General features: G+C 32.2%; 1 protein-coding gene across 4 annotated transcripts in view; it reads right to left on the bottom strand.

Moving 5' to 3' along the window:
- LOC119636680 (putative GPI-anchored protein pfl2) overlaps positions 1 to 13,374 on the bottom strand; it is a 112,206-nt gene extending 98,832 nt beyond the window's left edge. For all 4 annotated transcript variants that reach the window (XM_038032215.1, XM_038032214.1, XM_038032217.1 and 1 more), the window contains exon 1: positions 11,799 to 13,374. The gene's annotated coding sequence lies outside the window, so the exon portion shown is untranslated. The remainder of the gene's footprint in view (positions 1 to 11,798) is intronic.
- Between the last annotated feature and the right edge of the window lie 560 nt (positions 13,375 to 13,934).

Here is a 13,934-nt window from a genome sequence, read left to right as displayed (position 1 = left end):
TCTAATATGATGACATTGCGATTCACATAACAACGGGTTTGTCGTCTACCCTAAGCCAGATCGATAAGCAAAGAATCAGAAGGGCAGTGCTTTCTCCAATCGTTACAATACGAAGCTTATAATTTTTCTTGTGAAGTGGCAGAGTGCATACCTGATGTATGTGAATAAACGAATGTGAAAGTTAAGAATCAATCGTTCAATATAGGATGTGAAATAGAAAACATGTGGAGTTTTTTTTTTTTTTTTGCGTAGATATATAATTACATAGGATATGTGTTTATAAACTATTTCCGCGACATATTTTGTTCTATGGAAGAGACCTTTGTAATCAAAAGAGAAATGAAATAAATTAGGAAAAAATTTTTGTATAACGTCACCGAAAATCTATGTAAGAAAGTTATGTTAGGCGTATGTCATATCTCGCATACTGGCCACTATGCTTTTCGAATTCTACTCTCCAAACGCGTTCGTTTGATACTCATAACGCCGGTAAGCCACCAAGTCGTGGTGTCCACCATATTTATTTTAGAATTAACCGATTTTTAGGCAGATCATATATGTTCAATTGAGGAATGCACAAAATAGTTTTAAACATATTACTGTTTTGTTTGCGTTGTGATAAGTAAACAAAAAACCTTAGAAAAGTGAAAAAAATTCAACTTTATCGCGTGTAACTTTGTGTGGACAATGTCGACTTTCGTCATTTTACATTTTTAACTTCTTGGCAGAAACATTTACTTTTTTGCAATTGCTTCTCATATCCATTTCAAGGTAGTTTTTATGGACCTTCACTAACATACGATTATTTCAAAAACCTCGTAAATGAAAAAATGAAAACATTTTGTGAAGATATCTGTAAATGTATTGGGGAAGTTGGGGATATCACTAGAGATGAGTTTAGATTGTACCTTCCCAGCAGAGGGTTATTTAAGGCAGGTAGGCTTTTCAGAATGCTATGCGAAGTGCTCAAAATTTCAAGCAAAACACGACTTTCATGTACTGAACGTTTTCCTTTATTTTCTAGAGGGTTCGAAAATAGCTAGGGGTAAGCTTAGTTGAGAAAATTTGCCTAGAGGCACTAAGTGGCAAATTGAAGAATCGTTTCAAGCAGTGAGGATACCTCCTCTTTGTCAATATGTTTGCAAAACCCAGAAGTCAACCTCAGAAGTCCTTCAGTATTAAAATCTAGATCGATATATGCATGCCGGTCTTATCTACTACGTATGCCAGCCAACTGTGTATCTTCACGTTCCTCCACTTCACATTTGGTGAAACTATTGCAAGCAGGCCAAATAGGTTAAATGGGGCAGAGTTTACGTTCACAGTAAATCAATTAACTATAAATAACTATAAATTGAGATCACCTTTACTTTCTCGAGTTTCCCTGCTCAGTGCTACTAAGCTTCAAGAGATGTAACCATAAAAACTTTCTCGTCGCTGCTATGGATAGTCCGCAGAAAATGGGAAAAGAAAATTAGCCATGCTCTTTACATACCATAGAGTTTCGATGTTCAATTTTTTTTTTTGTTTTTTTTTTAAAGTTGATAACGGCATAAAATACCCGGTCAGAAGCGAAAATATTTTTCGGACTTTTCTTACATTCAGTTAGTAACTGATCGTTCCAACTTGAGTGGAAGAAAAGCGCTTTGTGACGCCCCTAAGAGTGAGAAATCAAAATCATATATACTTGATTTTACTCTATATAGGAACAATTTCTCCAAGAGACAATGTATGTTCGACAATCTGCGGCTGTAGTTTTTCTAACATTGGTTCGCTCACTATATTTGGCGGTTCTAACATTAGCGTCTAGTCCATAGATATCATATACCCATCCCCACTGTTGTTTGTGTAATTTAATCGACTATTTACCCCAACCAGAAAAACTTTTCACATGATAGTGTATGATATTTCAAAAGAATTTCTCTCTCATCCCTTAGCCAAGATCTTTCTCTAATTTGTTGTTTTATAAAAAGTTTCAAGCAAAAGTGTCCAAATTTTATTGGAACTATGTGATTTGTAATGTTATTTTAATATCCTTAGATTGAATATGTTGAAGAAGACTCTATCTATCTATCATTTTGTTTCAAGTCGTGGCTATGAAAGACTCGCTTTTTAAATATGTAAAATAAGGCAAAGAAAGAAAAACATATATACGCGATTTTTTTCTTTTCATTTCTAATAAGTTTTTTCTATGGTCTCTCGCTCTTAGCATTATTTGAATGTAAATAAATGTTAAAAGTTTCAGGCTTAAGTAGCTTTCATTTGAAATGTCAACAACATAACAGCAATAATGCCAGAAATAACACCAATGCTGGCATAATAATGAAATGCAAGCAACCAGAGAGTGTCATAATTATTTTGAAGACCAGTACAAAACTGACACTTAGCTCAGTCAACAAATATGCATATGCACGCAAATGCAGGCACTTGAAGCTATTGCTTTATATAATAAATTTTCAAAAAAATTTTAAAAAGCAAAAGAAAACAAATAAGAAAATCGAAGAGAAGCGTTTAAGACGAACCTTGGATAACCATCATACGCTAAGGAATATACTTGAAAATATTATTTTGTATCAAATCCTTGATCTATTCTAGGTAATGGTAAAGTTCTTTCTCAATTGTTGTGGCCTGGACGAGGAACATATGTGTTAAGCTTCACGCTTCCTGTCTAGTCTGTACGAGCTTAGGAACTGTAAAAACCGATGAATGGACAAGCGAAGAGATGGATAAGCGTCTAGTAACTGAGAACTTTGTATGGGTATACTTTAGAGTGTATCTGAAGGATGTCTCTAGGTGTCGCAACGCGAATGACAAATCAATGATACCGCCATCCTTCGTCTCTTGGTATAACAATATATAAATATTTAAGACGCAATTCCTAACAAATAACCATAACGCAAGAATAACAACAACAGCAACGGCAGCGGAAAAAACATAACACATCCATATGCCACTAAATATACAAATAGATAGTTAAACTTGTACTCGGGCGTAAGTATGTTTGTATTTATGTATAAATGCGGTCAATAAACTTGTTAAGTTGCAACACGCGCTTTCTACTGCATCTGATGGAAAAAGAAAACAATTTAGAAGATACACATGCACACTTACACTTACACTTACACACACAGATCTTAGACTTATACTTCACAGTTCAGCTTAACAAAAAAAAAAAAAAAAAAGAACACTAAGCCTACCTGCATACAACCACGTCTGTAGGTTACGTATATTTATGGCTATACGTACATATAGATATTTACACATAGTATGTGAGAACAACAATTGCAATCCAAAACCGATAACAATAAAAACCGATCAACGTTTTATGAGATAGAATGAATAGTTAAAGATTTTTTTTTGTTAGTTCTGTTCTTTTTTTTTTTTTTTTTTTAATTTTTTTATGGTATCCATGATGGGCATCATAAAAATCTAACGCTAATGCATGTAAATCGGCATAAATTAAAATAAAAAAAAAAAAATAAAAAAAAAATAAAAATGAAACTTAGGCACGTGGGTGCAACAAATTTTATGATGATGTGATCTTAGCAAAGAGCAACATCTCAACTATACGTTTACGTATGTATGCGTGTGTGTATATGTAAAACTCATAAAATGAAGAAATCCGAAAGTTTTTATGGCTTTAACACCACGTACTATATAAGCCTAATGGTTATGAGGGTTTATGTCGGTTTATAATTTAACAACAAAAACAACAAAAAATATGTCAAAATTTGTATTTGTTTTTGACTTGTCATAAAACTTTAACGAAACTAAAGCGTGTATAATAATAAAAATTTGACCAAACACTTCTTTGCGATTAAAGCCATGAACTGACTCATTATAATTTGTCGTTTTTCAACAATTTATTTGCTAACGCAACCATAAGATTTTCAAGTCAAATTAGTTAATCATCCCGTTACGCGGCACGACTTCATTTTCTAAATGATTTCATTTAATAGGTTGGCAAATAAGTAATTTCGGTTTTTTTTTTTTTAATAGTTTAAAGAAAAATGCATTTACTTACGTAGTATAAGAGGTATAAAGGTAAAAGGTTATTATATGGTTTGCAACAAACAGGGGCCCAGGGGCCGTATAATGATGCTATAGCGTGTTCGTCGTAGTAAACGTAGGACTTGGATCTATCTTATTAAATTGTTGCGTAAATTAATCCGTTCGTCCATCTTTCTCGATTTTAATTTTCGCGGACAAAAAAAATGGGAACCAAAACGTGGCACATACCTTCTTATATGATAGCCAGGAATCAAATCTGAAATTGGGTCTTGTCCGTTTCCAGTGAAATCAAGTTATCATTGTCTCTAGTGCTTTTGAAGGACAAAGTGCTGTAGAAGATTAATTCAAAATTGGTCTTGATTAACGAAAATTCACTCTAACGCTGGCCTTGAAATTGCTTCTTGTTATACCGTACACGATTTGTGGCATCACGGTATATTATGTCTGTACGGATGTATGCAACACTGAGAACACCTTGTTATTAAACCGACCAATAGAGATTTTATGCTTAACCTACAGATCGCAATGTTTCAAATATTTTGGGAGCATTTGGTATCTTTTGGACATATTTTAGCGCAAAAACGAGCAAAACTGAAAATGGGTCGAATAGGACCACTTTTTCGTCTAATTCCAATACAATATCTTACTTTGAATAGTCGTTATGTGAACAACTGTAGAGTGATAAAGAGTATACAACGGCGGGCCGTCTACCACTATAGTGTTTTCGCTTGTTCTTATATTTTCGCTGCATACACCTTAATGATTCCGCGATTGTGGATTCTCTTGATTGCATTAACTGGTCTTCTATCAAACTATCTATGAGTGTATGCCATTTCCATCTCATATGTACCGTTTACGGTACAAGCATTAATAAATTTGATAATTTTCCTCCAAAGTTGTTCCGTATAACAAAAAAAACATTTTTTTGATATTTCATAAAAATAATGAGCGCAGTAAATATAAATCTATAAACTGCGCTTAATTTAAAAAATTAACTAATTGTCGCACAAATGACGCTTTAAGGCATACTGAAAACATGATATACAAGTTGAAGTACTAAAAATTGAATTAAGCGCGATTTGAGTTTAATGTTTTTAATTTTTATTATCGTAGAAGTATGCAAAGCTTTAAAGCAAAGATCAATCACCTATACGACTATATATATAATGTGTTCAACTACTGCTTGGCTACTTCTTCGCTAAATAATAGGGAAATTACAGGAGTTGGGAAGATTGCATTGCGAAACTTGAGCGCTCTTTTCCGTTTATCGTTAACAATAAGTGTTGGCGACATTGACACAACATTCATTTAAATGCACAATCAATAACTTTGCAATTGCTTCGAATGGTCATCACAGTTTACAAGCGCTTACAAGGATTATTACTGTAGATGAAGCGTTCGCCGCGGCTAATAGCGAAGTCATTCAAATAAGAATCAAATTTGTTGCCCTTTATATGGAATGCAAACAACACGCCTCTTAATCAATCTTAAATGTTCTGTGGTTTACTTCGCTTAACTTTGCCATATCTCGATTTACTTCCTTATCATCAAATTCTGTTAATCGAACTAAAAATTTAGATCGAACTTTTTGAAACAAATTCCGAATGGATTATGCTCTGCTTTACAGGTAATTCGTTAGAAAGGTCTAGCGGGGCTTCTTTTATTTTGCTTTCGTTCTCCTTTATAAAAAGACAAGAACCTTAGCTCGTGGGGAGAAGGGGAGTTATACGCTTTTTCATCACATCTCAGACAGAATAATGAATTCCGTGCAGTACAAACAGTGGGTCTTTTGAGGGCATATATGTAAGCACACATTCGTTGAATGAAAGCCCTGCTCGAACGGAAAGTAGGCTTCAATCGAAATTGATATTAACCAAAAGGAGGCATGTCTCTTAAATAAGGGGGCATTGCGAAAACCTGTGACTTTAATGTTGCAAAGCTTTCCTTTGCGAATTTTGCAACACGTGAACGTTCTCGAAAGAATTCGCTTCGAATAAGAGAGACTTTGAAAATTTTTTCATTAAACATTTTGCCAAAAATTCATCTACCGCTTCATATTCACTTCAGTAAGCGAAAGTTATAACTTGCTTGTCCAAAGCAGTAAGATTCGCGTTGCACTTTTTATACACACAATACTCTGCTTATGTATTAGGTGTTTGCAAAAATTTTGATCAGCGAAAAATGATAAGGAAATGGGGAATACAAATGTACATAACGATTGAATTCAATCGTTTCCATCTTTCTCTATATAAAATAAGAATTTTTTATTTAACATTAGTGATTGATTGAGCTTACGCCCACGCTAATCATAGAGTGCTCAAAATTCTTCTTCTTGCAAATTCATTATTTTTGTTGTTTATTTGAAGAAATCTCTTGACAAAGCCCACCAAAATGTTTAGAGGCTTATGATGATACTGCTCCATCATATCATTTTGAGTTCAAGGGTTTAAAAGTGGCGACACGAATTGACTAAAAATGCAATTATTTGGCCACTTGGTGCAAAAGTTGTCCAGGATGTACTGTTGCAGCTCGAATGGAAAATTTTGCCACACCCAGCGGATGTTCACCCGACATGACGTCTCTTGACCATCACTTGTTTGCATCCGTGCCACATAGCTTGGCTGGCACGCGTCTCCGCACAGTTGAAGAAGTGCGAAAATGGGTCGGTAGCTGAATCGTTGCCAAAGCCGATCCCGCCATGGGCCAAAAATATTGACAAAGCATTGTAGAAAATGATGGAAACTATATTTTGATTCAAATATATTCTACCGATTTTCCACAATCAACGACTTTTTCAAATGAAAAATTGATCAAAACTTTTGCAACTTTTACTAATATGTATATATGTGTGATATACGAAATATAATATATGATATGTAATATATAATATATTATAGACAATATAATATATATATAAATTTATTATCTATTATGTGTAAGATACATTATATACCACATGCAATATGCATTAAGCAAAATCGAGGAGAAATTATTAATAAAAATAATTAGAATACGCCAGAGAGGTTTTTGTTAACCCAATATTTCTATGCTTATAATAAAATATTTTTAAAGAAAAATTTTTTATTAGAATGTTTTTCATTTTACCGGTAATTTTTGCAGTGACATTCTTTTGTCTTCCGTCTGTTAAGCGTTCACTGCTTCATGCTTATTTCTTTCTTAAGCATTTACGACTAACTGTCTGCTTTTAAAACTTGCTTATAAATCATAGTTGACATAATTTGTTTATAATTTTTGCATAACTTTCCAAACACAGTTATATTTAAATATTTCAACCGTCTGACAGCTTTTTTTTTTTTGTTTTTGTTTTTGTTTTCCTAGTTTCTATTATTGCACACAATTAGAAATAAGTTCACGGCTGCAAGCAACAACAACAAGTGTGTTTACTATTTTGCTGTAGATAACCCACGACTATGACCAAATGCACTCCGCTTATGCATGGCCTAATGTACCTAATGTAATGAATGCATTGGATCATTTAACTGTGGGTGTTAAAGCAGTTAAAATTAAAAAAAAAAAAAAAAAATTTTTTTTTCTTAAAGGCTTTAAAATAAATTATTTTTCTAAAAATTCTAACAAATATCGTTTGTAATATATCTTAAGTGAAAGTTTTCAAGTTTATTTATTTATTTATTTTTTATTCTTTCTACAACTTAAGTGTATTCCAGTTTTAGCATTAAGTTAATAAAGTTGTGGAAAGTTTTCCAAAATATGTTAGAGCGAGTAGCAGTAATAGTAGGAGTCGAAAAATTTATTCGACCTATTCATGGCACAGATAACATTAACTTAGTCTTAAACGTCGGCTTATATAAGCATGTGTTGACTGAATGAGTACTAACGGTTTTCAGACTGCCATACATATGCACACTTCAGTAGAGTTAGATGTAATTACTTGTCTTCGACTTTCATTCATCGTCACAGGTGAAAGTTCACATAATTTTCGTTTAGATCCGTAAATGTCTTCAAAAACATCTAAATACAGAAAACAAATTTGAAAAGCTGGAACTTTTTATCAATACTTATCTTCATATCTTCTGGCCCATGCCAAGTATAGCTCTAATATTTACGTGCCTATGCAGTTGAAATACTCACTAAAAGTTTCTCAAATTTTAATCCACAAAACCTGTCACTTGTTGATAATACTTTCCAAGTCACGGTCGAAGAACTGGGTCATGTTGATTTCTATATTTTCATTCGCCCTAATTTAAGAATTCATAAATGTATTTACATTTTATGAAATCAACTTTTTTATTCAAATTTTCATGCTCCTCTTTTCTGCCATTAACTTTTCCCTCCGGTCATCGCGTTTATTATTGCAGAAGTTAATGTAGACAGTTTGAAAATGCCTGCCCGCCGTCCACAAGAATGCTTCCAATAGCGAATATATTCGGTCGTGACCGAATCTTTTATACCCTTCACCGTTATCTTAAAAAAGACCAGAAAAATAAAAGAATTAAATTTGCATGCTCTGCATGCATAAGAAGTGGGTGAGGCTGATTGTTTTTTATTTTCAAAATAAAAGCCTTTGATGCGCAGTCGCATGAACGTTGTAGGCGTATGGTTTGAAAAGCTTAGGTCGCTTCCAAATTCTTTTGCAAATTCGTAGGCGATATTTTCATTTTTGCGGACAAGAGACTGTTTACCACAACAGTTTCACACACGGACAAATCGATAGATAAACGGACGGACATTCTTAGGTGCATTCCGAATTTGACCTGGCATAGAATTCATATACTTTATGGAGTTTTTGAAGTTTGTTCCTACGCTTGTAAAAGCAATGAAAAAGAATTTTTGGTACACAATATAGTATCGGGTAGGCGTGGTCAATTTTTTCCATTTTTGTATAGGCGCAACAGCATCGACCATAGAATGTGCATACAAGTTTTTGTGCATTTATCTACTATGGCTTATAAGTTATGAGCAAAAGGACAGACGGACATACTCAAATCGATTCAGAATTTAATGCTGATCAAGAAAATATATACTTTGTGGGTTTCCTGAAATTTCCTTTTGGGCGTTGCAAATGATTTGATAAAATCTCAGATAAAAAAAACAATAGCAAAGACTTTTATTAAAGATACATAAATTAAAGTACGATAACTGTACAGAGTAACAACATTAAAAATATGACTCCAGGCCACGACCCTGACAGTTGCCCACTTTACCTTGGAGCAAAATCAGTCACTAGCTTTACACAAACCAAGTGAAAAAATCATGTTTAGCTTGACTCTGTTGCACACTCTTTATATTTATCTCAGAAAGCACTTGAAAGAACGGGAAAAAAAGTAAATGTCGTTACTCTATAATATTGAGTGGCCCGTGCCTGCTGTCTACACTCTTAGGGAGGTATTGTATGATCATCCATAGAGTATATATATTGCTGTAATGTATTTCACCAACACAATTTTTTCTTTCAAATCAAAGGTGTTCTCAGCTTAAGGCGCCCTACAGGCATGCCCTTTGACCGATTTGGCTCATTTTCAATTTTAAATTTCAAGCAAAAGCAAAATGCAATTTTTTTCCAAATTTCAAGTCAACATCTCATATGTATATGTGGACGGACGTACAGACAAATAGATAGAAGAAGCATGCTTAGAATGATTGGAAGTTTGATACTAATCAGGAATGAATACATTATATAATGTGTGCAGATTGGTTGGTGTTGGAAACATTTTGGAAAAATTTCTTGCATCTCTTTCCTTCTTGCACCTTTCGGCGGTAAGGATAAAACGAAGAAGTTCAAATTATTTTTCTTGATATTTGCAAAGCTATTGCGAGCATCAATCTAAATTTGACCTACGGATTTATCGGGCTCACCCAAGAGTTTAGTGCAGGAAAACGATGACAAAGCCTCAACGTGATCGTTCAAATCACAGAAAAGCTTCAACGTAATTTGAGAAAGCGTCGCACCGAAATCTGTCGACTTGTTATATTTGTGCTTCTTGTGATCACCTGTCATACAAGCGGCACTGTTTATTAGCAGAGCAGAAGTCTTTATCGGCCAGCGTCAGCTTTGGAGCCAGAGTTTAGTTGCAGTTTACAGAAGTATAAGTGAGTGCAAATGATAAAGTTTTGTTTAAAACGATTATTATCCTAAACATTGTTTCAAAACCGCGTAGCTTTTAAGATTAAAGTGGGAATGGGAGACCTGTCGACAAGGCTTTAGTCAGCCGGTTATAACGAAGACATGCTCAAGCGATTGAGGTCCTAACAAGCCTTTTAGATTATAATTTTCAATACCTTTCTCAATTACTGCGCCCTTACCTCAGCTGTTGGTCAGAAAGTCCTGGTACAATGTGATAAACTCAAGAAATATATCTTAGGCTATAGAGTATGCAATTGTGATTAAAAAATCATCACAACTTTCGACCCTCTAGCTTATAAATGTTGTTGTTCGTTTCGCTTGCAAAATAAAATCAAAAATCATGCAATTCTCATATTCGCAACAAAAATTATGTAAGAAAAGCCCAAAGTCAAAACAATTCTCGGCGCCGGTTTTTCTTGGGTTTTGCTGCACCATTTGCACGATATCCCCTCAAATGGTTGGTTGTTTTCGACGCATATGCATAGATTGAAGTCTTATCTACCCTAATAGTGGTGCGTTTCATGGCAATCAGAAATCATAATTTTCAGTCAGTCATAATGAAAATTGAGAAACTCGCTCTGAAGCAATTGATTACATTGACCTGAAACTCCATATAAATGTCAAGGACTATCAAGCCGCAAATAAAATAATTGCAGAGAATATTAAAATATTGCGTAAAGCGTTTGTTCGCTTAATGCTAATCGCTAATCGTGACAATGCAAAACAAAAACTCTTTCTTTTCGTATGTTTAGAGCAAAATGTTGAGGGCACTGTTCTCTTTTATTATTTAATAATTATTTTCAAATTTTCTTCTCTTTAGCTGTTAATCTTTAATCATTCACTACAATTTGCCAAGCGTATCGTCTCTTAATGTCCAGGACTATGAAGCAACACATTGTGGAGATGTTGTTTTGAGAATTCAAAACGACTCGTTTAGAAAATCATAAAAACACATGTTAACCATATTTCAATTAATTAACTCATGCGGAATGTCAAAGCCTACTGCTCGTCGTCTTTCTTTCATAAAAAGCAATATCTTTGGAAATCCAACACTTAAGCTTACCATGCATTTAGTTGCAATTTGTCGTTCTTAGGTTCACTTAACCAAACTAGTAATTATCGTATGGTACTTATTATTATTACTTAAGAGTAGAAAAATTGTAATGACTTTAATGAAAACAGTGTGCAAGGAACGAAATTATTAAATAAAATCAAGAAAAATATTTTCACAGAAATATTAGCTAACAGGTGCATACGTAGTGCTTAACTTAACACTTAAGGTAACTTGTTAAACAGCAGCAATAACAACAACAACAGCAACAATAATAATAATAACAACACCAATAACAAGAACAATAACATATATATAAAAATATCTATCAACCTAAGTAACATGTGTGTTGTTTAAGCATATGTTGCTGTTGTTACCTTTTACGGTTAAACATTGAATTATGGTTGTTTGCTATACTTGATTAAGCATCCAGTTGCTGGCTTGGTTATATGAGACCATAGAGTTAGTTGAAATTAAAAAAAAAAAAAATAAAACTAAAAAAAAAAAAAAAGCTAAACCTTGAACGAATTTCTATTACGAGACATCGTATAATTATTATTGAAACAAGTAAACATAAAAATCAAAATAACATTATTATTAAACTAAAAATTAGATAATTATCGAAAAACTTACTCTGTTACATCATTTCCAAATCGTGTTTAATCCAAATTATTTGATTAGTCTTTACAAGAAAGAAGAGTTGAAAAAAAAAAAGAAAAAAATTGTTTTTTGTTTTAAGCTGCAACTGGTTTTTTTTTAATATGGATTCATTCCATCCATCTGTGTTCGAGAGACGTATTCATTAAAATTCAGTTGTTTTGCTTTTTTTGTTTCTCTTTATCCATTGATTACTTCATTAGCATATTAATAGTTCAATTAATTAATCTTTTAAAATTTTTGTAAAAATTAGAAACAAATTAAATTTAAATAAAACAAACATTATTTACCACCGTTTATCCATGTGGATAAATATTTTCAATTTTTCTTTTCTTTTTCTTTTTTTTTTTAAATTAAACAACAATTCATTACAACTTTTTCGCATAAATTAATTTTTCAGATTATGATGTCGTTCTTGTATCTGAGCTTTCTACATTAAGATAATTTATCTTAAAATAATTATTTTGCATAACTTTTTGTTGAGCATTGTTTTATTTTTAAAACCTCTATACACTTTACTTATTTTTTCCTCATTTTTTGTCTTTGTTTTTGTTTTTCCCTTTACTAAGTCATTTTAGTGTTTGTTACATTAATCATAAATGTTGCTGTTGTTGTTGTTGTTGCGGTTCTTTGTTTTGATTAAATATTTGTTTTATTACTAAACAAATAATAAATAAATCAATCGCCCGTACATACAAGTAAAGGTGTTTTCTATTCAATTTTTCACTAGCATAACGAAGCGTTTAATAAGGTCTTTTAAGCTCAAGCGCGCGCTTTTTATTTGCTTACAGATTCATATAAACATAGAGATATCAAGCAATGTTTAAGTTTCACATAAATTCTATAATAATTTATTTATTGTATTTTAAGTTTTCTTTTCAGTATTACGTATATTATCTCGCACAAGGTCTCGCGCGATAAGAAATTCACAAATTCCTTAAATAACTTTTTCGAAAAGAAAAAAATCGACTATTAATTTTAATTTGTCAGATATGATTTGATCTTCGGTTTTTTTTTTCAATTCTCTCATTTTTTTGTTAAATATATTTATGCATTTATTTTTTGTTTACTTATGAATATTTTCACGTTCCATAAATGCCTAAAGTCGGTTATTAGCACGCTTTAGTTTAATTTCATAAATATAATTCACCCAAGAATTTTGTTTATTTCGAAATTTATTGTTTTTGTCTTTTTTTTTTTCTCAATATCATTGAGTATATTATTTAAATTATGAAAATTAATTAAGAAAAAAAAAGGGCTCGCATCGCTCACTTTTCTAATTATTTGCTATTGACGCGCATTGTTTCAACAATGTTTACAAAATATATAAATTGTTTTTAAATTTATTTTTCAATCACGATATCTTTAAGAAGAAAAATAAAGCAACAATAATGATTGTTATATTATTTAAAGTTTCTTTTTTTTTTTTTTTGGTAAATTTTTCTTGTCGTTTCACGCTTTAATTAGTTAAGTTTTACACACATTGACTTTAATTTTAAGTTAAAAACAACAATATCTCCGCCTTTCTTGATATCTTGAAATTCACAAAAAAAAAAACACAAAAAATAGAAATGTTTGGATTTATATTGTAAAAGTTTCTCCCTCTTTCAAACACAAGTAAAACAATCGAAAAAATCCGCTCTCAGAGCAAAATTTTTCCTTTAGCTTTGACTGAGAATAAAATGCAATTTCTGAGAGTAAAATTATCTTTGCTTTATACATTTCATATACAGAGGCTAAGAATAAGCTGAGTATAATAATATTCAACATCTGAGAGTAAAATTGACTTTGCTTTACATTTCTTTAGCAGAAATTGAGAATAATAAAAATCAATTGCTGAGCGTAAAATTTTGTATGTTGTAACATACACAACATGTTCGAAGGAAGGCAAATAGCTGGGCTGTGCTTTAATCATCAAATCTTATTCGTGTTGTGTCATTAACATTTAAAGTAAATTTTACTCTCAGAAAAGTCAAAAAAGGGAATATATAAGAATATATAGCAAAGTAAATTTTACTCTCAGAAGTAAAAAGAAAACAAATACACAAAATTAAATAACAAAAGCGGACGCAAAAAAAAAAAAAAACAAATAAATATGTACATTTTGCATTA

Source organism: Glossina fuscipes, unplaced genomic scaffold, assembly GCF_014805625.2.
Source record: "Glossina fuscipes isolate IAEA_lab_2018 unplaced genomic scaffold, Yale_Gfus_2 28, whole genome shotgun sequence".
NCBI classification, from domain to species: Eukaryota; Metazoa; Arthropoda; class Insecta; order Diptera; family Glossinidae; genus Glossina; species Glossina fuscipes.
The sequence above is the reverse complement of the archived record's forward strand: the minus strand, read 5'-3'. Positions and strand labels throughout refer to the sequence as shown.